Source organism: Balearica regulorum, chromosome W, assembly GCF_011004875.1.
Source record: "Balearica regulorum gibbericeps isolate bBalReg1 chromosome W, bBalReg1.pri, whole genome shotgun sequence".
Classification (NCBI taxonomy): Eukaryota; Metazoa; Chordata; class Aves; order Gruiformes; family Gruidae; genus Balearica; species Balearica regulorum.
Genome location: NC_046219.1, coordinates 2,681,611 through 2,709,321, shown reverse-complemented (window position 1 = coordinate 2,709,321; position 27,711 = coordinate 2,681,611). Strand labels below are relative to the sequence as shown.

Genomic DNA, 27,711 nt, shown 5'->3' with positions numbered 1-27,711 from the left:
CTCTGGATGGCATCCCTTCCCTCCAGCGTGTCGACCACACCACACAGCTTGGTGTCGTTGGCAAACTTGCTGAGGGTGCACTCGATCCCACTGTCCATGTTGCTAACAAAGATGTTGAACAGTGCCGGTCCCAGTACCGACCCCTGAGGAACGCCACTTGTCACTGATCTCCACTTGGACATTGAGCCGTTGACCACAACCCTTTGAGTGCAGCCATCCAGCCAATTCCTTATCCACCGAGTGGTCCATCCATTGAATCCATGTCTCTCCAATTTAGAGACAAGGATGTCATGCGGGACAGTGTCAAATGCCTTGCACGAGTCCAGGTAGATGACGTCAGTTGCCCTTCCCTTATCCACCGACGCTGTCACCCCATCATAGAAGGCCACCAAGTTTGTCAGGCACGATTTGCACCTAGTGAAGCTGTGTTGGCTGTCACCAATCACCTCCTTATTTTCCATGTGCCTGAGCATAGTTTCCAGGAGGATCTGCTCCATGATCTAGCCAGGCACAGAGGTGAGACTATCTCCCCAGAAGTAACTTGCACTTGTTACCCCTTGTTTTTTCCCCTCGTCTTTTCCATGTGACTCCTTGAAAAAAGGGAGTCTCCATCTTCTTTGTAGCCACCTTTTACGTACTGGAACATGGTGATGAGGTCACTCCTAAGCCTTCTTTTCTCAAGGCTGAACAAACCCATTTCTCTCAGCCTTTCCTCATATGACAGGCTTCCCAGTCCTTTGATCATCCTGGTGGCCCTCCTTTGGACTCATTCCAACAGGTCCGTGTCTGTCTTGTACTGGGGACCCCAGAGCTGAACACAGTATTCCTGGTTGGGGCTTATAAGAAAGACGGAGAAAGACTTTTTACTAGGGCCTGTAGTGACAGGACAAGGGGCAAGGGTTTTAAACTGAAAGAAGATAGATTTAGATTGGACATAAGGAAGAAATATTTTATCATGAGGGCACTGAGACTCTGGAACAGGTTGCCCAGAGAAGTTGTGGATGCCCCATCCCTGGAAGTATTCAAAGTCAGGTTGGATGGAGCTTTGAGCAGCCTGATCTAGTGAGAAATGTCCCTGCCCATGTCAGGGGGCTTGGACTAGACAATCTTTGGATGTCCCTTCCAACCCAAACAGTTCCATGTTTCTAACATGGTTTAGGTAGAGAAAGCTCAGACCTTCTGGGTGACATCTAAAAATATCTGCTTCCTCTGTGTTCTTGCAGAGTTTATCTCTCCAATAACTTTTAGTGACTCCCTGGTCTGCAGCTCCTCCAAGACAGGGATCTTGGAGAGAGAGGGAAAGTTTGTCCGTCTTTCCAAAGCTTTATCTATGCCCTGCCTTTTAAAGACTCCTGCACATCTCCTCTACCAACCCCTAACCTCTTGCCCACTCCGGCCCACTACTGGCCTTTGGAGGCGGGGAATGTTGGAGAGACAGCCTTGATGCTGTGAGAGCACTGATCAGCAGCTCCAGCTACAAATACAAAGCACAGCACTATGAGGGATGTTATGAGGAAAGTTAACTCCATCCCAGCCAGACTTAATACACATATATTTTAATTTTAAATTAAGTAATTAGGCTTTATTCTAAAAACTGAAAAATTAGAACAAATCAAAATTGCAGTATCAGTAATATTCCAAAGAATTCCAGGTTCTGTTTTGGTAATTGAGTCAGCTGATATCAGACTGAAAAACATGTTCAGATGCCTCAAAAAATAAATTGCTAATCATCAGTGCCAAACAGTTGTCCCCACACTGTGGGATGCTGGACTTGTTCAGGCTTGTTGGTGCCGAATATAGGTCGACAGGCCTGGACCTCTCTCCTCCCCAAGCAAGGATGCCTCTTTGGTAAGACTTGCGCCTCCAATTATGTTGGATGTTACCCCGGGAAAAACTATCATTAACAAAAGCACTGAACTATTAACTTGAGCTCAAAATTGTTGCAGTAAGTGTATTTATCAACAGCAATTCTGAACTTTTTACATCTGTCGCCTCAATAAATTACCTATTTTTTTCAACTTTGCAAAACTGTTTCAGTGAAAGTCCTTGGTGGGGCTCTGACAGGCAAACGTTGACTCTGATAAGTGGCCACACACATAATCCTTTAGACATGAACCGTTGACCAAGTCTGGGACTAAGGCTGGACCTAGCCGCACCTAGGCTCCTCTCTGAGAAGGAGTTTAGAAAGCAAGGGGGTCCTTTCTGAACCTCGTGACTCAACGGGAGGGCCTCCCTCAGCCACACATCAGACTTGTACCCTTTTACGCGACACCACACCATACATGAATGAGAGAAAAATATCTTTTATGATGACAGAATGCCATTAATGAGCAATTGGATCCATCACATCACCTTGGATGAGTTATACTTTTTGTCCTATCTGCTCATAATTTACAGGGAAAAAAAGTAGATTTCTAGAGAAAGCAGACATGGGACCTAACTAAAAAAGACAAGCCATGCTTCCAGAAAACCTGTGTAAGAAAACAAGATCTCTATTAATTGTTGGGAATCAGCCCTTAAACTTTATAAAACAACATGGGGAATAACTGTAACTGGGTCCTCACAGAGATTATCTTCCTTTCTATGGTTTTTAACATGGAAAATCTATAGATCATATTTTTTCCTTAGCTTTAGGTAGCCTGAACATGTATTCCTTTCCTGGCAGCCCATCCTAAAAGTGTTTTCGGCTACACAAAATGAAATAAAGGCTTTGCATCTTATGGAGTTTTTTTACTTATTCTATGAATTCTCTATATGTACCCAGAAGGATATACTGACATTTTTGTTACTGATAAGAAAACCGTGGGGTAACCAAGAGTAAAGCATGTGGATTTAATTTGTAAATAATTATAGCCATTGTTTGTTTTTTCTTGCCATAATTTAGATGAAATAGGTTGTTAATAAATATCAATAAAACAGTTAACAGATACTGATTTAAGGCAATGGTAATGGTGTAGGTAATTCAGCTGTGGGTTTTATTCCAGGTCATAAACATAACTATTCCTTTATTGTCTTTGTCTTTAAAGTGAAACTGTTGAAACTCTAAATCTTGGGAAAGAAAGAGGAATTAGAACACAAAAGGAGATTTAAAAGTAATAAAATCAAAGAAAATAAAAGTAAAGGAGGGAGGAACATAAGAAAGGAAGTGATTAAGTACAGAAAAAGTAGCCTTAAATTCTTGGTGGCAGTGTGGTGTTTTAATAATGATTTATGCATTATAGAATTTTAAAATTAATATTTTTCAAAGATAGTTAAGTAAATAGTAAATGGGTTGGAAAGGAAACCTCAGTTCTTTTGGAAAAAATCTATTTCAACATAGAATTTGGGAACATACAGAAGATCAGTTAAGTTTTGCTCTTAAGTTCAAAATAATTTAAAAAGCTGATTCTTGCTCTAGCATTTCTATTAAGAAAAAGCAAAGACTTTAAAAATATCTCTTCTATTTTGGGCATTTTCATTCAGGAGTAGAACTTGATAGTTGTCTCTGTCGTACTGTTTTTAAAATAGTTCAGCTATTCCCTAATTCATGTATTTATGGAAAAGCAGGTAATACTATTCATGACAGTATGTCTTGATTATAAAAAAAAAAAATCATAGAGGTTTCCAGTTGCTGAGCTTATAAAAACTGAATGATGCACATATGTATTTGGTTTGTGTGGCAAGGTTCTGGTAGCAGGGGGGCAACAGGGGTGGCTTCTGCAAGAAGGTGCTAGAAACTTCCCCTAGGTCTGATAGAGTCAATGTCAGCCAACTCCAAGACAGACCCACCACTGGCCAAGGCCGAGACAATCAGCAGTGGTGGTAGCACTTCTGTGATAACATATTTAAGAAGGAAAAAAATCCCAACCAAAAATGAGGAGCAATTGCAGTCAGAGAGAAGAGAGAGAATTTGTGAGAGAAACAACTCTGCAGACACCAAGGTCAGTGCAGAAGGAGGGGGAGGAGGTGCTCCAGGCACCAGAGCACAGATTCCCCTGCAGCCCATGGTGAAGACCATGGTGAAGCAGGCTGTCCCCCTGCAGCCCATGGAGGAAGGATGAGGGGGTGTAGAGATTCCACCTGCAGCCTGTGGAGGACCCCACCCTGGAGCAGGTGGAGGCACCCAAAGGAGGCTGTGACCCTGTGGGAAGCTCGTGCTAGAGCAGGCTCCTGGCAGGACCCGTGGATCCATGGAGAGAGGAGCCCACACTGGAGCAGGGGAAGAGTGAGAGGAGTTCTCCCCCTGAGGAGGAAGGAGCAGCAGAGAGAACGTGTGATGAACTGACTGCAATCCCTATTCCTTGTCCCCCTGCATCACTCGGCGGGGAGGAGGTAGAGAATTCAGGAGTGAAGTTAAGCCCAGGAAGAAGGGAGGGGTGGGGGGAAGGTGTTTTTAAGATTTGATTTTATTTCTCATTACTCGGCTCTGATTTGATTGGTAATAAATTACGTTAATTTTCCTAGGTTGAGTCTGTTTTGCCCATGATGGTAATTGGTGAGTGATCTCCCTGTTATCTCAACCCACAAGCCTTTTGTTATATTTTGTCTCCCCTGTCCAGTTGAGGAGGGGGAGCGATAGAGCAGCTTTGTTGGGCACCTGGTGTCTAGCCAGGGTCAACCCACCACAACATTATTTAATAAACTCATAGGCCTAGGTTTTTTTTCCTCTGATAATTTTGAAAACATCAATTTGTTAAAGAATTATTTTTTATGCATTCCTAGTTTCAAAGTTGTAATTGCAAAATAATAAAGCAATGAACTACCTGAAGGGGGCCTACAAGAAAGATGGAGAGGGATTTTTTTACAAAGGCATGTAGCGATAGGACAAGGTGTAATGATTTTAAACTGAAAGAGAGTAGATTTAGATTAGATATAAAGAAGAAATTCTTTACTGTGAGGCTGGTGAGACACTGGATCAGGTAGCCCAGAGAAGTTGTAGATGATCCCTCTCTGGAAGTGTTCAAGACCTGGTTGGACAGGGCTATGGCAGCTTGGTCTAGTAGAGGGTGTCCCTGGCCATGGCAGGGGGGCGGAACTAGATGATCTTTGAGGTCCCTTCCAACCCAAATCATTCTATGTGTTGGGAAATATTAGTTGTCAAGCTTAGCATAAGTGTTGACATAACTAGCTTATCATAAGTGGCTAAATTTGCTGAAACCGTAGGCCACAAGCAATGAACCTAGATATATTGAACTTTTGCTGAACCCTTTCATAGTTAAGCAAAAGAAGGCCCTGGAGCCAGTTTAAGATGGAAGATAAGGAGGCTACAACCGTCAGCAGAGGCAGCAACCTTAGAGATAAGAAGCAGCCCGCCTAGAGTTAAAGAAAGGACCCAATGAAGAACATGAAGACCCCAGACCCTAATATTACTATTGATCTGAACTGCCACATGAGGAGAGGAGAACTTAGATTTAAGGGTATAATTGCCCAGGAATTTCTTTGTTCAGGGTCCCTCTGCAGAGGCACCCAGCTCGAGCTGTTACAACTGCTGTACCATCCAAGTAAATTTTCTCATGGTATTTAGAGCCTGAAATTCTGCTGTGGGAAACCTAGGGTGAAGAAACTTCCTTAACAGTTTGGCAACCCAGATGGGACCCTAGGCCATCACCTTTGGATTCTCTCGTCTCCAAACATCCAGCTGCCGGCAGCAGGTGAGTTCACCTGGGACCTTTGGAGCAGGAGGCACTGAAGGATGAGTGTTAAATTTCCCTGAGCAGATTTGGTAACAGTACTTGCTGCAGCTATTTGTGGTGCATGGCCTGATCAGCATAAAGCACACATAGTCGAAGAGGGTGCAGGTACCTCTTAGAGAAAAGCGATGGGAATATACCCAGCATGGAAAAGGGGACGCCCTTATCCAGGGTATTACAAAATTGTGACAGAATTTATGGTACAGCAAGTTTGTCAAAAAGTGCACAATAGCGTCCTGTAAGGAAGACTGGCCAGCACGTAGAGGAGCGGGGCTATAGCTCCACAAAGGATCCTTTGATTTAAAAAGTGGCTATGCTTTGGAAAATCTTGGAAAATGAAAAACTTCAGCAAATGGATCATTGGTATGTATCAGACAATTGTGCACATGACCACCATAAAGAAGATAGTAAAATATGAGTACAAAAACCTCAAGGAAGAGCTTTATCTTCAGGAACTGTGAGTAATTTAACCGAGGCGCCTAGAGAGCCAGTCTCTGCACCAACCTATACTCCCCGCTCTTTATTGCTTGGTGCTTCTGCTGGGCTTTACCCTGTGGTTTCTAATGTCATCCCTAATCCTCTTGCAATGCAGCCAGCAGTGGTGGGGGGTGGTGGTTGGGGGGGGGGGGGGGGGGGGGCAAGGGATGTGTAGGGGGGTGTGTGTGTGTGTGAGTCTCTGTGTGTGTGTGAAAAATGTTCCTCCCCCCACCTCCACTGCTGTTGAGAGAGTTGTTCTGTCCAGACAGAAAGATAAAATAATTGAAAATAATGTGGAATTAACCCTACAGGCAGGGGGAAATAGGACTGCCTGGCCTCAGGTTGATCCTAATTGGGATTATAATAATCAGAGATAAGTGCTGAGCAGCGGTTAGAAATCTGATAAATGTGATTAGAGTTTGCGAGGAGATAAGAGTAAATTGAACTAAAGTACAGAAATGTAGACAGAGGCCAGAGGAACACCCCAGTAGCTACTGGGGAAGATTGCAACAGGCTTTGTTGACATACCAGGGAATGACTCTCCAGAATTTTAATAAAGAATTGGCGGCAAGTGTGTTTGTGGACCAAGCCACCTCTGACATCTGCAACTATTTTAAAGATCACATGCTGGGCTTGCAAGAAGAAAATCTGCAGAAAATTTTAAGTGTGGCAGTGTTTGTATATGATGGTCGAGAGGAAAGGCAGAAAGTGGAGCAAGTGAAAGAGAGAAGGAAGGTGAAGGAACAAGAAGTCAATTTGTTGGCAGCTGCATTGGCAAAAACCTTACAAGTGAGAGGCAAGGGTAGAGGAAGAGGAAAGCCAGGTATGGGATTTGGCCCAAGACAAAGGAATAGGGAAAGGAAAATGGGGGGAAATGGAGGGAGAGAATGTTATTATTGTAGAATTTTTGGACATATACAATGAGAATACCTTCTCCGTCCAAGAGAAATCGGAAGAGGAGGAAATTATCAACATGAAAGGTCTACCTGGGAAAATGATCACTTGCAATGACTAGAGGAGGGAGACTTGGTGAATTATGAGGGATTAAGGGAGCTGTAGCATGTGGGAAACTCATTTAGAGCAGCAGGGATGCATATGAGGCAAAGTAACTGGTCATGAAGTTGAATTTTTGGTGGAATACAGGAGCTACTTTGTCTCTTTTAAATTTTACTCCAAAAGGATCAATGACTATGGACAAAATTTTAATACATGGAGTCACAGGACAAGGAAAAAGGGATTTGAGTAGGCCCTTATTAGTTACAATAGGAAACAAGAACATATGGGGAAGATTCATATTAGCAGAGTGTCATGGTTTTACCCCAGCCGGCAGCTGAGCACCACGCAGCCACTCGCTCACTCCCCCCGCATTGGGATGGGGGAGACAATTGGAAGAGTTAAAGTGAGAAAACTCATGGGTTGAGATAAAGACAGTTTAATAGGTAAAGCAAAAGTCGTGCGCACAAACAAAGCAAAGCAAGGAATTCATTCACCACTTCCCATGGGCAGGCAGGGGTTCAGCCATCTCCAGGAAAGCAGGGCTCTGTCACGCGTAACGGTTACTTGGGAAGACAAACGCCATCACTCCGAACGCCGCTGCCCCCCAGTCCCTCCTCTTCCCCAAACCTCTTATAAAGTGAGCATGATGTCATATGGTATGGAATATCCCTTTGGTCAGTTTGGGTCACCTGTCCTGTCTGTGTCCCCTCCCAACTTCTTGTGCACCCCCAGCCATCCCGCTGGCAGGGCAGTGCAAGAAGCAGAAAAGGCCTTGGCCCCACATAAACACTGCTCAACAATAGGTCCATAGAACAAAAACATCTCTATATTATCAATGCTGTCTCCAGCACAAATCCAAAACATATCCCCACACTAGCTACTATGAAGAAAATCAACCCTCTCAGCTGAAACCAGGACACAGAGGATTCCCCAGCATGCTTGTTAGGAAGAGATCTCTTGTAGGCTTTAGATGTAGAATTATGCCTGTCATCTGAGGGGACAGATTTAATAATCATGGGGATGAGCGTGATCACTAAAGGTTCGAAAAATGAAGTGAAAACACCAGAAGTATTGAAATCCATACCAACAGAGCTGTGGAGTAAAACCAGCACGGGTGTAGGACTGCTGGTTTCAGCTCAACCAGTAAACATTAAAACACAGGGAGGAGCCCCACTGGCTGTGAAACAGTACCCCATTCCCCAGGAAGCAGAAAAGAGCATCCAAAAGCAAATAGACCGATATTTAGCCCAAGGAATTTTAAAAATACATGTGTCGCCTTATAATAGTCCTATACTCCCTGTAAAAAAGAACAGACTAGATGAGGATGGGGATCTGGAATACCCTTTTGTACAAGATTTGCAGGCATGTAGTGGCTCCTCACCCTGTGGTGCCTGATGCCTCCACTATACTTTTGCAAATACCACATTGGGCAAAATATTTTACTGTGATTGATCTAACCACCACCTTCTTTAGCATCCTGTTAGATGAGGACAGTCAACTTTTGTTTGCCTTCACATGGAAGGGACAACAACTAATCTGGATATGTCTCCCACAGGGGTTTGCAGGGTCTCCTACAATTTTTTTTCACAAATACTGGGAAATTATTTGAGAGATATAGAGTTACCAGGGATACGTAAATTATTCGTTACTTTCCAGCAAGATATACTAAGATTGTTTAAAAGATACTATTTGTCTATGTACTGCTTTAGCAAAAAAAAATAAAAAAATAAATGTCACCGTGCATCTCTTTCTAAGCTTCAACTATGTCTCAGGAAGTAAAATATTTAGGATTCATATTAAAAGAAGACAAATATTAGTAGACCCAGAACGGGTCCAGACTATTGTAGAAATACCTCGACTGGAAACAACTGCAAGGATTTTTAGGCACAGTAGGATACTGCAGACCCTGGATACTGGGGCTAGGAGAGTTAAGTAAGCCATGGACATAAGCTATCAAGGCAGAGGAAGCGGAGCCTATACGTTGAGGTTTAGAGAGAGAAAAGGCTTTCCAAGCTATAAAAGGAGCCTTAGCTTCTGCTCCGACACTGGGATTGCTGGATTACTCCGAACGCTTTGAACTATTTGTGCATGAGAACATGTATGAGTTGTTGTTGCATGTTGTGCATGACTAACCAGCGGAGTCCTTATTTAAAAGCTAGGTCCACATCACTGCCCTGTGGCTTATTACTCAACTCGACTGGATTCTGTAGTGGCAGGGAATAATTCCTGTGTTAAAGTGACAGCAGCAACAGCGACTGTCATAAAAAGGAGGGGACCATTAGTTCTGAGCCACCCAAGAACCATGTATGTCTTGCATGAAGTAGAACTGATTTTTAAACAATTCTTACCATATGTGAGTTAATGGTGCTGTGTAAGACAGTCACATGGGTCTGCCCATTAAAATTTCATGAGGTGACAGCCCATAATTTCTATTCAAAATACTTCTTATATACATCAATGGGAGAGGTAACACATCCAGACATTTCAGGACAGCCTCTGCACAATTCTTTGCCAATTTGGTTTTAAAATTGGAGGGTTCCCTCTCTACAGCCCCACTGGATTGGGGGAGATGGGCACAATGACACTTTGGTTCTGTTTGTAGAGCTGCACAAATCTTCTGCATTCTAGGCCTGTACCCATTCTGATAACATATCTTAAATGACAAGGACATACTCAAAATTACGGCATTTAGGCATCTGAATAAAGTCAATTTGCAAATTTACAAGCGCTCCCCACAGTTTAAGGTGTGCAGCTATACTTGTCTTCTCCTACTGTCCTATATTATTTTGTTGAAGAGTTGTCCTAACAATATGAAGATTCAAGGATTTGAACAGTACTTTACTAGCAAGCTTCTATATTTTACACCTTAATTTCCAACAAAATGAAAGCCCCTTCCTGATTGTTCAAGCTATAGAACTATTTGATTAAATAAAAATGTATATGAATTATACAAATACTAAATTTATGTTTGTGGTGGGTTGATGTGGTGTATGATAGGCACGGACTCCGTAGGGTGCAAGTACAGAATCAACTTTATTACCGAATTTTCTGATTATGTAGTATTTCTTGTTAAAAGGGGAGGTTCTTTTATTCCCCAATCATCACCTGATTCGTGTTCCCTGCAAGATCTGTTATTCTGTTTTTCTCTTGCACCTGGCAGGTGCCTGGCTGTCTGTTCTCAGCTCCTTATCTCCTGGATTCGGCCACTCACATGTTATTTACGAGTTACTGAAGAATGCAAGGCCTGTTTTGTGCATATCTTTTCTTTGAACCGCTGTTTTTCGCTGCTTTAGCGCACAGGTGGAAATCGCACATTTCCCACGCCGTCTTTATTCGCTAAAGCGTTGTTCTCCACATCTCCCCCTTTTTTGTTTATGACAACCCCGTTGAGCAACAGTGTGGCCATAACATGTGCCTCTATCTTCTGCACTCGTCAGATAGCTCACCATAGAATCTGTAAAAAACCCACCAAGAACAAGAAAAACAACACAGTGCCTATGCCAATAAAAACCCACATTCGAAGATTTAAACCACTAAACCGTTTTTGGATTTAGCCATGATAGGTCATTTTTTAATGTGTCGAATACTCTTTGACTCATTAGTTCCTGTAATTTTTTAATTTGGTCCCTCAATTGATCATGTAAAGACTGAATATTATGTTGAAGAGATAAATCAAATGTCCTTCTAAATGTTGTTTCACTATTTTATAAATCGCTAAAAGTTATACAACTCCTAAAGTCTGGTGAAGACAGGGTAATACAAAAAGATCCATTACATGATAGAATAGTAGCATTGGAGGTTAGAGCAAAAGATAAGGATGGGTTGTGCAGACCATGATTTCTGCTTCAGACAAAAGCGTTACATTAGCCTTAGTTGCCTTCTCCGTCATTAGTACTTGATATAATTGTCGCTTAAAAAAGGAAAGGCCCATCCGCCAAATATTTGAATGAGCCGGGAAAAAAGATAAATCTTTTGTGTTAAAACTATCATTATAATACATCTGCAATTCTATAAGCCACCATATCTTAATTGTGAGGTTGATCAATCCCAGATGCAACATCATCTTGGTGTTTCTTATCGTCCTGTTCATCTTCAGTATGCGTTTTCACTTGCGCTGGCTTTACATACCTTGCAGGGATCCAATAGGGACCTGAGGGAAGAGAAACACAAGCATATCCCCGTCCCCAGGTAAGCAAGGGGACCGGTCCTTCCCATTGACCAGATTCCACATTTTTATAAAACACCTGAGGCTTCACGGTAGAGGATTCCTCAGTTCTAAAATGTCTATCTATCTACTGCGGAACTATATTGCTTAGATCCAGATAGATTAAGAAAATTTAAAACCTAAGTAGCTTTGTCTAGTATTTCCTGTGGTGTTGTCCCTACTGGATTCCCCCTTTTTTGTTTATCAATAATAGATTTCAAAGAACGGTGGGCACGTTCTATTATTGCTTGACCAGTAGGGGAACGTGGAATTCCAGTAATATGTTCAACTCCCCAATCCTGTAAGAATAACAGAAAACGTCGAGAAACATAAGCTGGGCCATTGTCTGTTTTAACTTTCCGTGGGACCCCCATGGTCGCAAAACATCTTTAAAAATGCTTCACAACGTCTCTGGCATGTTCTCCGGAATGGGCAGTGGCTACCAGAAAACCAGAGAAGGTGTCAATAGAAACATGAACGTACTTAAGGCGTCCAAAAGAAGAAATATGTGTGACGTCTGATTGCCACAAATCATTAGCATTTAAACCTCTGGGATTAGTCCCTGGCAAAACTGGCAAAGGGGACAGGTGCTGACAATCCGAGCATGCTCGAATTAGATCTTGAGCTTGTGTGGTCATTAAAGAGAAGTGCTTTCGTAATGAGTGTGCGTTTTGGTGGAAAAATTCATGAGCTAATTTTGCCTGATCAAAATGTCGAGGAAAAACCGCAGCCATTGTAAATTGGTCTGCTATTGTATTACCTTCGGCAAGGGGTCCTGGTAAGTTAGTGTGAGAACGAATATGGATGTGTTGGTTTTGCGTGGCAAGGTTTTGGTAGCAGGGGGGGCTACAGGGGTGGCTTCTGTGAGAAGCTGCTAGAAGCTTCCCCTGTGTCTGATAGAGCCAGTGCCAGCCGGCTCCAAGACGGACCCGCCGCTGGCCAAGGCCAAGCCAATCAGCGCCTCTGGGATAACATATTTAAGAAAGAGAAAACCAGCTAGAGAGGGCTTTTGCAGCCGGAGAGAGGAGTGAGAAGATGTAAGAACATCTGCAGACACCAAGGTCAGTGAAGAAGGAGGGGGAGGAGGTGCTCCAGGCACCGGAGCAAGATTCCCCTGCAGCCCGTGGTGAAGACCATGCTGAAGCAGGCTGTCCCCCTGCAGCCCATGGAGGGAGGATGACGGGGTGTAGAGATTCCACCTGCAGCCCGTGGAGGACCCCATGTCGGAGCAGGTGGAGACACCTGAAGGAGGCTGTGACCCTGTGGGAAGCCTGTGCTGGAGCAAGCTCCTGGCAGGACCTGTGGATCCGTGGAGAGAGGAGCCCACGCCAGAGCAGGTTTGCTGACAGGACTTGTGACCCCGTGGGGGACCCACGCTGGAGCAGTTTGCTCCCGAAGGTCTGCACCCCGTGGGAGAGACTCACATTGGAGAAATTCGTGAAGGACTGTCTCCCGTGAAAGGGACCCCACGCTGGAGCGGGGGAACGATGAGTCCTCCCCCTGAGGAAGAAGCGGCAGAAACACCGCGTGATGAACTGACCATAACCCCCACTCCCCATCCCCCTGTGCCGCTGCGGGGGGCGGAGGTTGAAGCCGGGAGTGAAGTTGAGCCCGGGAAGATGGGAGGGGTGGGGGGAGGTGTTTTTAAGATTTGGTTTTATTTCTCATTCCTCTACTCTGTTTTGCTTAGTAATAAATAAGATGAATTCCCTCTCTAAGTTCGCTCTGTTTTGCTCGTGATGATAATTAGAGAATGATCTCTCCCTGTCCTTATCTCGACCCGTAAATTTTTTTTTCATTGTACCTTTTCTCCCCTGTCTAATGAAAAAGGGGAGTGATAGAGCGGCTCTGGTGGGTACCTGGCCCTCAGCCAGGGTCAACCCACCACAATGGACAATGAAATAAGAATGCTGTCTTATTTTTAAAAGTTGGGCTAGCTTTAACAATAAATGAAACAACTGTTTGTTGTCTACCTCTCGTATAAAAGTGGATTCTAAGCGCTGAACAATACCTGTAACATATGCAGAATCTGCAACGATATTATGAGGTTCCTTAGAAAATAACTCAAAGGCACGGACCGCTGCAGCTAACTCTACAATCTGCGTCGATCCAGATAAGTGAGAAACATCTGAGGCCCACTCCTCGCAGTTTGCGTGACGCCATACAACTGCAGCCTTACCTGTTTTGCCAGAACCATCGATAAACACAGTACGAGCATTTTGTAGAGGAACAGAACTCAACAAAGACCGTGGTTGGAGAGGTAAACAGTGCAGAGAACCTAATAAACGATGGCGTGGCAAAGAATACAAAACAACATTAGTATAATCAGCCAATGCAGCCTGAAAAGTCAAACTATTACACAATACAACATGAAATTCTTCTTTGGTTAATGGTAGATGAAGGAAGGTAGGATCTTGTCCTGTCAATAGTTGACATTTCAAATGACCCTGCAAAAGAAGTCTAGCAATCATTTCTAGGGCAGTGGTCGATGTTTTCGCAAAAGAATGTGGCAAAAATAACCACTCCAAAATGCGTAAAGCATGCTCTTCCTTCCGCACCTTCTCGTCCCACTGACCTAGGAGAGCATATGGTTGAAAGGAATGATAAATGATGAACAATCGAACTGGCAATTGCAGAGAAATTCATGAGCAAACATAAAATTAATTTTATCTATCACTGTCTGCAGCGCTGACTGGGCTGCTTCTGTCAATTGTCTAGGAGAAGTTAGTTCAGGATTCCCCTTCAGCAACGAAAACAAGGGCGACAGTTCGTGTGTCGTTATTCCCAACAGTGGTTGAAGCCAGTTAATTGTCCCCAACAACTTCTGTAAGTCATTTAGAGTACTCACTGTAGTAGCAAGTCGTATAGACTGTGGGTATACATGCGAATCAAGAAGTTTCCAGCCGAGATACCTCCATGGAGGGAGTGACTGTACCTTTTCCGTCGCAATTTGGAGACCCTATCGCCGAAGCTCAGCTACGAAACTGTCAAAAACTTGGGAAAGAGATGATTTAGTTTCCACAGCCAACAAAATATCGTCCATGTAATGATACAACATGATTGCATCATATGTTTTGCGAATGTTTGACAAGGCCTCACTAACAACAATTTGACATGTAGTCGGGCTATTTTTCATTCCTTGCGGTAAAACCACCCAATGAAACCGTTGCATGGGTCTATCATTATTAATCACAGGAACCGAAAAGGCAAAACGAACACAATCTTCAGGATGTAAATGAATGGTAAAAAAGCAATCTTTTAAGTCAATAACCTTCAAATGCCAAGTGTCTGGAATCATAGTGGGATTAGGAGTTCCTGGTTGCAAGACCCCCATAGGTGCCATCACTGCATTAATAGCTCGGAAGTCCTGCAACAATCTCCATTTGCCAGATTTTTTAGGAATAACAAATATAGGAGTATTCCAAGGGCTCGTGGAGGGAACAATATGGCCTAATTGTAGCTGCTCTTGCACCAATTCATGAGCCCTTTCTAGCCGCTCACCTTTCAAAGGCCACTGATCTACCCATACTGGCTTATCTGATAACCAAGTCAGTTTGAGTCGCGGCTGAACGTCAGTGGCCCGTGTTAAAAATGTGTCGTTATTGTCATGTTCCATTGTTGCAAGAGATCGCGACCCCATAAAGTACATGGCACAGTTAAAACATATGGTTTTAAAACCGCTTGTTTGTTGTCAGGACCTTCCACAATCAAGGAATGCATACTCTGCCAAGGTATCTGTGTCCCTCCAATTCCAGTAACAGCAGCAAATGCCTGTACTAATGGCCATTCCTGTGGCCAGTCCGATCGTTGAATAATAGAAACATCTGCTCCGGTGTCCACTAGGCCAGTGAACACCTGACCGTTTATTCTACAAGTCAACATCGGTTGTCCCGTGGTAATCTTCTGTGTCCAAAAGATGCGAGGCAGACCTGTACTACCAAACCCAGAGGACCCCCTTTCGCCAACATGGGCGGAACTTTCAGTTTGAATTTGAGTGTTGGGCAGCAAAAGCAATTGTGCAATTCGCTCTCCAATAGGTATAGTACAAGGTGGCGTAGGGGTCCAAGCCATAATTCTTATTTCCCCAGTATAATCGGAATCTATGACCCCAGGCAAAACAAAGAAACCTGCTCTGGAAGTGGAGGAACGACCAAGCAATAAGGCACATAGACCCTTAGGCAAAGGTCCATACACTCCTGTCGGCACTAGATGTACTGACTGATCTCGAATTACTGTGGATTGACTGGTGGCCAGGTCCAACCCGGCGCTGCCTGCTGTGGCTGGTCTGAGAGACTCGAGTGTAGTGAGTTGCCAGCGTTCATCTCGCTTATTTGTGCCGGCCGTGTCAAGGACTGTGCTGGCGGGGGCGGGGGCTGGGTCCTGTTGTGTAGTCTCGGGGCACCGGACCTCGCGCCCCTCCTCCCGTTTCCCGAGGTATTCTCAGGGAGTGGATTGCCCTGTTTGTCAAACTTAGAACAACATTGATTAACCCAATGGCATCCTTTTTGACAATGAGGACATAATCGAGCAAGTTGTCTTCCCTGCCCTCCTTGTCCTCGTCCTCCTCTTCTTGCTTTCGGACAATCTTTCTTCACATGCCCTTCCTGACCACAGGAGAAACATTTAGTAGCAGCTCGTGCAACTGCCAACTGTTGAGCTAAGGCAGCAGCTAGCATATCTGCCTTATGTTGCTCAGAGCCCACGTTTTGGCATGCTCTAATAAGATCATTCAAAGTTTTTGCATGATTACGAATAGGATCAATGGCTCGCCTGCAGACCGTGTTTGCATTCTCAATAGCGAGCTGAAACAATAACAATTCTGCTGCTTCAGAAGAGTCTATCTGTCTCTGTAGAGCAGTTTGCAAACGATCCCAAAATTGTATGTACGGCTCCTGAGGTCCCTGACGAATGGAAGCAAATGACGACTCCCGCTTGCCGAAATCCAGCACCCGTCGGAGTGCCCTCAAGGCTAACCCTGTGGCTTGGGCAAGAACATTCCGTGACAATCCAGCCTGTGCTATCCCCGCAGCATAATGCCCTTCTCCCATTAATTCATTGAGACTAATAGCAGTTCCTGCCGTTAAATTGTTCATCACCTGAACTTGCACCAGCTCACGGTATTCCGAAAACCACACAGAGTACTGTGCTGCAGACAACACAAGACGTAGGATGGATTTCCAATCTAAGGGTGTCAGTACGTAAGATTCTCCTATAACCTGTAACAAGTTCATTGTGAACGATGCCTGCAAACCATACTCCTTTATCGATTTTCAGACCTCCTTTATTACATCATATGGTAAATGAGCGTATTCAGGGGGTCTATTCGGTTGATACAACACAGGCATGGCTTGAAGAAGCGATATGTCCCCTCTTTTTAGTGCCTCTGTCCAGCACTCGTCAAGCAGTCCACCCAAGATTTTAGACTGAACAGTTCCTTGTAATGGGTAACTCGGGGGGCGGGGGGGGGCGGGGGGGGGTGCAGAAGGGGGCGGGCATCAGGGATAGCCGTGAGAGAGTCTTTTGTCTCTGTTGTTGCAAAATCTCTTCTGCCGTGGGGGCAGAAGCAGCCATCGCTTTTACAGGAGTAAGCGGGGGATATAAATCCGGCTCTCGTTCGGGGTCAACGGGACCTGGATCAAAAGGATCCCCAGGGTCTGCTCTGCCCTCCGACAGCGGAGGTTCAGTCACCACCTCAGCACAGTCTGACTCCAACTCAGGATCTATTAATTCAAACAAACGAGATTCTTTTTTCATATTTGTCTCAGCGGGTGGTAATACGGAGTCATTCACTTTCTGCAATACCTGTTCAGCAGGTAGCAGAGTCCTGAGAGCAGTATAAACCACACGCCAGGCAATCAATATATCATCGGGGAGCTCCAACTGCAAAAGCTGCTTAGCTTGCAGCTCCTCTCCAACCTTCTGCCCATTGAGTGAGATCATATGAGCCTTTAACAGGGAACCACGGACAATAGTCCCGAATCCATACAAGCAACCTCACCAAATGCAGCGGAGCGACCTTAAAGCCTAGTTCTCGTAAAATACGTTGTAAATTCTCTGTATGCAACTTCTGTTCTCGAGTCGCTGACTGTCCCATAATAAAAAAAAAAACGACAGTCTAAAAAACTTCCCCGTGGCTGCTCACCTGTTTCATCCAGTGACCGGTGATGAATATGAGCGCTCGATGCAGTGCAGTTTCCTCCGTCCAGCTATGCAGGGGTACACCACCGGTAATTATCGGCACTGCTTTTCCTTCTTCTCTTTTCCAAGTCCTTCTTCTATTTTTCAAGTCCCGATTCGGGCACCATTTGTGGTGTATGACAGGCACGGACTCCGTAGGGTGCAAGTACAGAATCAACTTTATTACAGAATTTTCTGATTATATAGTATTTCTTGTTAAAAGGGGAGGCTCTTTTATTCCCCAATCATCACCCGATTCGTGTTCCCCGCAAGATCTGTTATTCTGGTTTTCTCTTGCACCTGGCGGGCGCCTGGCTGTCTGTTCTCAGCTCCTTATCTCCTGGATTCAGCCAGTCACATGTTATTTATCTGCTACTGAAGAATGCAAGGCCTGTTTTGTGCATATCTTTTCTTTGAACAGCTGTTTTTCGCTGCTTTAGCGCACAGGTGGAAATCGCCCATTTCCCATGCCGTCTTTATTCGCTAAAGCGTTGTTGTCCACAGGTTGACCCTGGCTGGAGGCCAGGTGCCCACCAACCCACTCTATCACTCCCCCTCCACACCTGGATGGGGGAGAAAAATATAACAAAAGACTCATGGGTCAAGATAAGGACAGGGAGAGATCACTCACAAATTACTGTCACAGGCAAAACACACCTGACTTGGGAAAATTAAAATCAGAGCAGAGGAATGAGAAATAAAACCAAATCTTAAAACACTTTCCCCCCACCCCTCCCTTCTTCCCGGGCTCAACTTCACTCACAATTTCTCTACCTCCTCCCCCTGAGCGGCGCAGGGGGACAGGGAATGGGGGTTGCGGTCAGTTCATCACACGTTCTGTCTGCTCCTCCTTTCTCCTCAAGGGGAGGAGTCCTCACACTCTTCCCCTGCTCCAGCATGGGGTCCCTCTCACGGGAGACAGTCCTTAACGAACTTCTCCAACTTGAGTCCTTCCCACGGGCTACAGTTCTTCATGAACTGCTCCAGTGTGGGTCTCTCCCACAGGGTGCAGACCTTCAGGAGCAGACTGCTCCAGCGTGAGTCCACCATGGCATCACAAGCCCTGCCAGCAAACCTGCTCTGGCGTGGGATCCTCTCTCCACGGATCCACAGGTCCTGCCAGGAGCCTGCTCCAGCGTGGGCTTCCCATGGATTCCCAGCCTCCTTCAGGTGCCTCCACCTGCTCCAGGGTGGGGTCCTCCATGGGCTGCAGGGGAATCTCTGCTCCCTCATCATCCTCCATGGGCTGCAGGGGGACAGCCTGCCTCACCATGGCCTTCACCACGGGCTGCAGGGGGATCTCTGCTCCGGTGCCTGGAGCACCTCCTCCCCCTCCTTCTGCACTGACCTTGGTGTCTGCAGAGTTGTTTCTCACACATATTCTCACTCCTCTCTTCAAGCTGCTGTTGCACAGCAGTTTTTTTCCCTTCTTAAATGTTATCACAGAGGCGCTACCACTGTTGCTGATTGGCTCAGCTTTGGTCAGTGGTGAGTCCGTCTTGGAGCCAGCTGGCATTGGCTCTATTGGACATAGGGGAAGCTTCTAACATCTTTTTGCAAGCAATAGGAGAGTCTTCCTATCACTCCTTTTAACTTCTCAGGAATATCTCCAGGGCATATCACTGGAGTTTGAGCGACCCACCTTCTTCATCCTTAAAAATCTAATCTCAGTCAGTGGTGGTTGAGTAGTTAGTTTAGAGCATATTCAGTATGAACTGAAACTTTTAAAGCAAAGTTCCTGCTGCTTTGGTGAATGAGTATGATATCTCTGGCTCCCTGGCAGAGTGGAGAGTCTGAACGTTATCTCAGCTCCTTTCCCTGTGCTGACCCCCTTAACCACTGAGTGCTGCTGGCATGGCTGCCTTTACCACTTACATTCAAGGTGTTTTTAGGGAGTGTCCTGCAGGACGGTACAGAAACTGTCACCTGGCCCGTCTCTGTGGCTGGATTGTTGTGTTCTTAAGGGTAGAATCTTTTAAGGATCCCTAGAAGGGTTCCAGCTCCTTAGTGGAGGAAAAGGTTAAAAAAAAAAACCCAAAACACAAGCCAAAAAACAATCATATATCTCCTTGGATCAGGGACTTATCTGAGCATCCTTGGAGACAAGGATCTCTTGTGCCACTGGCAATCAGACTGGCTGACCCTGGGTTGTCCTGTCCAGCCACCTCTTGTTTACATCAGGATGGTATGCATTTGTCTAAGGAGACATTTACATTTCCACTAGGTACACTATTTGTCGAGTTAAGTGATGTTTGTTCCCCTATAATTAACTTATTTTCTCTGTAATACTTGGTTCTACCACTTGGCTCCATCAGGTTTAAGTCTCTGTAAGATGAGGCTGTTCCTTTGCAACTGTGCATTTCCCTTTTCTACCCAATTCTTCATAAATTTCGAAATTCATTTTGTAGAGAGCTCAGCCTTATCCTGATCCTCTCAGGTTTCCTCTTGCTTTATAGCCAATATCATTATCAATTTGATAGGTGGAAGTGATTTGTTACTTACAGGTCTTGTACATACTGTGGGTAAGCCTCTCTTTTCATCCCCAAATTACAAATTCCAGTCACTAGGCCTGCATTTTGAGCCATTTACATCTCCCATTGTCCTTCTAATGTTCTGTAATCATTTTTTCAGTCCAATTGTTCCAATTAACCCAAGTATTTACTAGCACAGGTCCCATTTGGGTGTTTGCATAAAGCTCAAAAGGTTGGTCTCAAATTTATCATTGTAGGCATCTTAGCAAAGGATCAGTTCTCCCCTCATTTAAGGATTATATATGCATAATCTTGGGAATACTCACATCTCAACCAAATCTTTCTGGCTAAGAAACTGTTAAGGGATCTTAGGAGTGAGGCCGCCTCCTCCAGCAGCCCCGGCCACCTACCCAGCCGCTGGAGCCGAACCGAGGACCTGGGGTCTCTGCCCAGGGTAAGAGACGTGGCTGCCACTTTCCCAGGTGCAGGCACAACCAGAAGTGAAACTGAGCACAAATCCTAGAGACACACGCACAGGACATATACACAGGAAATTGACACGGCCATTCACACAGATTGCCACAAACAAGGTGTTGTCCAAAAAGCAGATTCATTGCCCAGTGTGCAATAAGTCAATTCTTACACACACAGGAGAGAGATTGCTTTTTATTCAGGCCTGGGTGCTCGGTGGGTTTCCACAAATCAAGCACACCTAACGCCGGTTCTCTTGTCATATTTATACACAAAAGTTACAAATTAGTACACTCCCCGTTACAATGATTGGTTCAGATTTCTTCGCCTAGTATGCAAACTAGAACGCATGCTCAGTTCTTTTCTCCGCCTTTACCTTTTGGGTAGGTGGTATAATTTGGGTAGGGGGCTCATGGGTCGGTGGTCACGGAGACCCTGGCCCAAATTACCTTTCCCCTAGTTTCCCAGTACTTCTGGCACTTCCAAAAGGTTCTTCAGGGTCTGCTGATCAGACTAACGATTTATCGGTTATGCTTCTACCTCTTGACAATCACGTCTTAATTGATACATTGTTTGGGTAGATATTAACTAACATAATGGTAGGACTGTACAATAGCCATCCTTAGTAGTACCTAGCAACTATTTGCAAAATTATCTGTGACATTCTTAACTATGGAACTATGAAGAACTATCAGTAACTTCTTAGCTACAGAATCATGATTAACTTTTAACTTTGATGCTGGATATCAAAGGCGCTGTTGTCAACAGCACCCACATATAGGATTCACATAAAACAAACACAGATAGCCAAGTCCCCTCCTCTGTTTCAGCTGGTAGGGATATAAGTTCACTAGTGAAAGCACGCACACACATTACTTCCTAGATTCACAAACACATGCACATTCATGGACCCCCCAAGTACCATCATGGACCCTCCTGTCCTCTTGGTATCCCTGCCAGAATCTTGGCTCTCTTTTAACCCTGCACCACCTGGTATATAAGGTGGAGTGTCTGGCATCACTGAAGGATTGGGATACAGAGGTAGAACTGGTGCAGTAGCACCAGGTACTAAGCTTGGGTACAGAGATTTAGGTGCTGCAGATGAATTTTTAGAAGGATCCTTATTTTTATTTTTGCCTAATTTAATCTTTTTGATTTGTTCTTTCATTTTTGCCTTATTATCTTGTAAGCTAGCTATAATAATAGATTTCTGCTGGTGATTGTTAGCCTCCTCATCCCACAAAAACCAAGCATCCATTTGTCTCAGTTTATTGTCTTCAAGGTAATGGCGAAGATCAAGTTCATTTATCCAGGTCAAAGATTCCCTCGTCTGGACATTGCAGTTCTGGTTTGGCACTCTTCCACTGGTGGGCAATTTGGACCAATCGCCTGTTCCCATTTTTTCTATAGGCTTTTAGTATCAAGACTGGAAGAACCTTGATCCATTTTCCCAATTAGTTTTCAACTTTTCTCAGTGAGTACAAAGCTAAGGCCTTGTGTTGGTTTTGTGTGGCAAGGTTTTGGTAGCGGGGGGGCTACAGGGGTGTTTTAAGATTTTGGTTTTATTCCTCATTCCTCTGCTCTGTTTTGCTTAGTAATAAATGAATTCCCTCTCTAAGTTCGGTCTGTTTTGCTCGTGATGATAATTAGAGGATGATCTCTCCCTGTCCTTATCTCGACCCGTAAGTTTTTTTTTTTCATTGTACTTTTTCTCCCCTGTCTAATGAAAAAGGGGAGTGATAGAGCGGCTCTGGTGGGCACCTGGCCCTCAGCCAGGGTCAACCCACCACAGTCTTTTTTGGCGCCCAACGTGGGGCACGAGAAAATCGAGATAAGGATAGTAATTGGAAGAGGTAACGGGCAAAACATTGACTGAACATAACTTGAGAGTGATGTAGTGGTGAAGGGACTAGAGGTAGATTTTGTGTGTAGATTGTCCACTCTTGTTTGGTGTTGTGATAGTGTTGTTTTGATTTTGGTGTGGGGAATTCTTTTTCTTTTTCTTTGTTGATGTGATTAGTGTTTGTGAAGTTTTGTGTTGAATGTATATTTTAATGATAATTCTTAAATATGTGATTCACAGAGGCGAGGGGTGGAATGTGTTGGTTTTGCGTGGCAAGGTTTTGGTAGTGGGGGGGCTACAGGGGTGGCTTCTGTGAGAAGCTGCTAGAAGCTTCCCCTGTGTCTGATAGAGCCAATGCCAGCCGGCTCCAAGACGGACCCGCCGCTGGCCAAGGCCAAGCCAATCAGCGCCTCTGTGATAACATATTTAAGAAAGAGAAAAACAGTTAGAGAGTGCTTTTGCAGCCAGAGAGAGGAGTGAGAAGATGTAAGAACATCTGCAGACACCAAGGTCAGTGAAGAAGGAGGGGGAGGAGGTGCTCCAGGCGCCGGAGCAAGATTCCCCTGCAGCCCGTGGTGAAGACCATGGTGAAGCAGGCTGTCCCCCTGCAGCCCATGGAGGGAGGATGAGGGGGTGTAGCGATTCCACCTGCAGCCCGTGGAGGACCCCACGCCGGAGCAGGTGGAGGCACCTGAAGGAGGCTGTGGCCCCATGGGAAGCCTGTGCTGGAGCAAGTTCCTGGCAGGACCTGTGGATCCGTGGAGAGAGGAGCCCACGCCAGAGCAGGTTTGCTGACAGGACTTGTGACCCCGTGGGGGACCCACGCTGGAGCAGTCTGTTCCTGAAGGTCTGCACCCCGTGGAGGAGACTCACGTTGGAGAAGGCCGTGAAGGACTGTCTCCCGTGAGAGGGACCCCACGCTGGAGCGGGGGAACGATGAGTCCTCCCCCCGAGGATGAAGAAGCAGCAGAAACACCATGTGATGAACTGACCGTAACCCCCACTCCCCGTCCCCCTGTGCCGCTGCGGGGGGCGGAGGTTGAAGCCGGGAGTGAAGTTGAGCCCCGGAAGATGGGAGGGGTGGGGGGAGGTGTTTTAAGATTTTGGTTTTATTTCTCATTCCTCTACTCTGTTTTGCTTAGTAATAAATAAGATGAATTCCCTCTCTAAGTTCGGTCTGTTTTGCTCGTGATGATAATTAGAGGATGATCTCTCCCTGTCCTTATCTCGACCCGTAAGTTTTCTTTCATTGTACCTTTTCTCCCCTGTCTAATGAAAGAGGGGAGTGATAGAGCAGCTCTGGTGGGCACCTGGCCCTCAGCCAGGGTCAACCCACCACAGTCCTATGCACGGCAAAGGGATAGAAGGAGAGGTTCGGGCATCCCCGAGAAGACAGAGCTTTGACTCGAGCCCCTCAAAGCAAAAAGCTTTCAGAGCCTACTCTCATTCAGCTTATGGGTCATTATAAAACTGAGGGAGCATGAAGATAAGACTGGTACACAGTAAAAGGATAGAAGAAGAGTTTCAGCAAAGGGCTAGAAGGAGAGGTTCAGGTGTTCCCGAGAAGACAGAGCTTTGACTTTATTCCCTCAAAACCTGGGCCCAAACACAAGATGACTCATTGTCACCCATGGAGATGACTCCAGAGATCGATCTGAGCTTTTAGAAGTCTCAAACTTAGCCTACTCTCATTTGGTTAAACAAAGGCCTTTTAAGTCTGTTTTTCCTTAATTTTTCCCTTTATATTATAAGCACAAACTAAAATAACATAGGGTTTGCTTACCACTGATGTGACAGACAGCCAGGAGACAAGGTAGGGGAGAAGACCACACACAAGTGAGATTTTGAAATTAGGATCTCTTACCTCATGTGATGGCACCACGTTGGGTGTCCCCTCCGGTTCCAGTTTGGTCGCCTCTGCCAGTGTGCAGCAATCCCACTTCTGACACCAAACTTTTGGGGAATTTTTATTGTAACCCTTGAGGTGAATTGAACACACTTTTGTGATTAAACATAGAAAGATTTAATGAACAATGCATTGGAAAGAGTCCTACCACAATATGTGGTTCTACAAGGAGTCTGCAAAGATGCCTCACAAGCAGATTCCTTATACACACTTGCACCAGCACCAGTCCCGTGAGTGGTTGCATGGGGCATCTCAGCCTGGCCCTAGGTCCATCCCCCAGCCCATCTCTGCTGCCCAAAGGTGGCCCTTGAGCTTGGGCCCCTGAGCTCTCCCATTCCAGGATGGCTACAAGATAATGCTGAGGCTGTTTCTTATCTCATCACCCAGGGAAACTTCACTCCCTTACAGGGAGTCATTCTGTCTCTGGCATTCATGCTTCCAGAAGGTTTAACTCCTTCTTGTAGTTGGGCCTTCTTGCCCTCCATGCCAGATCATTCCTTGGTCACAAATTACCACTGCTGAGCAGTTACAATTTGAATTCCCCCTTCAATACCCTGCTTAGATCTGCTGTGAACAATTCAGACTGGTTGCCCAGCTAAATTAATTGAAATCTGTATCCAATCCAACAACAGATGGCATCATTCTTATATTTTTTGTCAGCACTGGTGTTATATCACAGCAGATCTATGAGCAAAGCATCTAAATTAAAGGTATTGTGAGAGAAGAGAACTGGTATCCTGATAAATTAGTCTTTTGATTGTCCTGAAAGAAGTCAATAAATCCTATAAGATCAATTTCACCATCTGAGCCCCTGGTATGGTTGCAGTTCTATAGTTTACAAGTATTTTGCTGTAATGTCTTTTTTCTGAAAATAGTTTTACAGTCAGTAGTGATAAGATTTCACATTTGACTAAGGTATCCCCCCTTTGCTGATTGATTCCTACTTCTGCATTGTAGAATCTCTCTCCATCCCCCTCCCTTAGTGTTACCAGCAAAACTTTGTGGGGACATCCTATGGAGAAAATCAGGGAATTAATCTTGCCAGCAAGTACTCCCAGGAGGCCAACGAGGGGCTGGCAGCTGCTGGTGAACAGCCAAGTGGCAGGAAGCTGGGGAGTTCCAGGTGGTGAGGCTGAACCAGTGCTGGGAGAAGGCTTCATCTCTGCTATGAAACTGGAAGAGTTGCATAGTGATCTAAAAATACAAAAAAAGATGAGCTAAACTGGAAAAAACTGAAGGCTGAATGGCTAGATGAAGATGGAGACAAAGAAGCCAAACTTAGATGCAACTTAAATGTCATTATGACTAAATACGCAATGAATGGAAAGGATTCTCAACTAGTTGATACCAACTACATTAAAGACGGTACAGAAAGTGATACACTAGATAATTCAAGCATGGAAAACTTATGGAAGAAGGCCAAGACCTCTGGGAAGTTCTCTGATGAGGAGTTGGATAAGTTTTGGTGAGAATTTAAGCATCATAAAGAAAAAAATATTTGTACACAATATTCTGCTAGAGACCATGAGCAGAACAGAAGATATCCACAAAAATGTTATAAACTCATCTGAAGAGAATCTGGTGAAAGAGGAAATCTTGCACAACAAACACAGAACTCAAAGACAAGCTATGATTCTAATCTGACTGAAAATTTCACTTGGCAAAACAAGAGTTTCAGAATTCAGATTAGATTCAGATTCATCCTTACATGCTGTCCTCCTCTCCCAGGTAGTTGTGTTTACACAATGGATGGCATCACACAGAGTAGAGATAAACCAGCAGATGGGAATAAGCAGCATGAAAGCACATAGTATACTAGACAGGCCTTTTTAATCTTCCATTGATTAATAAACCATTTGCATTTAGTTTTCTGTAGGCCTGACAACTTCCCAGAATATCTTGGGGGAAAAAGTGAAAAAATTTCCCTGAGTTCATTTTCACCTGAATTTATTCTTATCCTAGCTTCACCTGCCCCAAATTTTCAAAGAAAAAATAATAAAAGGAGGGCTTATCTCACTTTATTTGGGATTTTGCTCTCTCATGTGTTGTTTCCGGATTAATTTATTTTCATATTCTCTGTGTAAATATAAAAGTCACACTGAATGTCTGCTCAGTCAGATCAAAGGTCCACAAGCTCAATATCCTGTCTGCAATAGTATGCAAAAGCAGATATCTAGTGAAGAGTATAATAGAACAAAGTATTTAAAAGTTCACATTCCTTGAAGAACAGTTAGCTTTATTTTGCCAAACTCATTAAGGCAAAAATGGTAAACTCTATAGGGTATTCCAAAGAGTTTCTTCCTTAGCAGCAGAGAGAAAAATGAAAAGAGATATTTGCCAAGAAACCAGTTGCTCTACTTCTGTATTTTAATATATTGTTTCATGGAGGTAGTAAGAACCTTTAGACTTCCTTCCAACTGTAGGCTGATTCACCTTATGACTGTGATGAAAAAGAAGCAGGAAGAGTGAGTTGGTACCTGGCAGAAATGTTATATAGCTTGAAGAGTGCAAGGGAGGCTTGTTTGTCCTGACTGAGACAGAAGAGCTGGATCTGACAAAGGCTGAAGACAAGCAAGTAGTAGTTGCTAATTTGACCACACAGCACAAACAAAACTAAGACTCATAGCTTAGGTGGTGTTGAAAAAGTATGCTCCTTATCTACCCAGAAAGGTGAAAAACAATGCAGGGAGAGAGTTTAATGCTAAACTAGTAAAGAAAGAACTTGGGGAGTTCCTGCTAGGCAGAACAAGGATAGGCTGATGAGGCAGTTTGGCAGAGAGGATGGCATGAGTTATGTGAGATAAATTAACTCTAAATTAGAACCTCAAAGGCTTTTTATGCTGTGTGTAATAATAAGCCATCCTAGAAAGGCATAAATACCAAACTTCAGAAAAGCTGTTATGGAACAATGAAAGGTGGAAGAAACTGGAGAAATTTATCAAGTATTGCATCTGCCACATAGGTCAAATGTGACTAAGAAGTCATACTATGATTAAAATGCCCTGCCATCTCCATTCCTAATAAAATACCAATACTATCAGTTCTATATATTACTTTAATGTCAGTACTGCAAATGTTTATCAGTAGAGACCATGTAATTACAAAAGAGTGTGTATGTGTTCTATGGCCAACCATATTGGAGGATTGTGCTCTGGAGAAAACTGGATTATCTCACTTTTAGAATAAGGACATTGGGAAATTAAAAATGGCCCAAACTAACTGTTATTTACAAATACTGCACATTTCAAAGCTTTCCCAAATCTGTAAAGGATCAGATTATTGAGCAGCTAGGAAGGACTGGGTAGAACTGGAAGCCACTAGACAGAGCAGAGCTGAGAGTAATAAATACAACAAGGAGCATTGTATTAATGATTGATTTCCACTTCAGATAGCTTCCATGGTCAGTGAGGACTCATTAGCCACACCATACACACTCATCAAAGTAACAGATTATCAACAAAACTCTCTGGTATGATGGATTTCTATGTTCTCTGATT

General features: G+C 44.4%; 2 long non-coding RNA genes and 1 pseudogene across 2 annotated transcripts in view; 2 read left to right on the top strand and 1 right to left on the bottom strand.

Moving 5' to 3' along the window:
* The window catches only part of LOC142599265 (uncharacterized), a 451,049-nt gene that overhangs the window by 215,773 nt on the left and 207,565 nt on the right, over positions 1–27,711 (bottom strand). The gene's annotated exons all lie outside the window — the stretch shown is intronic.
* Positions 1–27,711, top strand: part of LOC142599234 (uncharacterized) — a 399,433-nt gene that overhangs the window by 370,262 nt on the left and 1,460 nt on the right. The window contains exon 3 of the long non-coding RNA XR_012832857.1: positions 18,511–18,560. This is a non-coding gene — a long non-coding RNA (uncharacterized LOC142599234). The remainder of the gene's footprint in view (positions 1–18,510; positions 18,561–27,711) is intronic.
* On the top strand, positions 21,751–25,858 carry LOC142599285 (alpha-2-macroglobulin receptor-associated protein pseudogene; annotated as a pseudogene).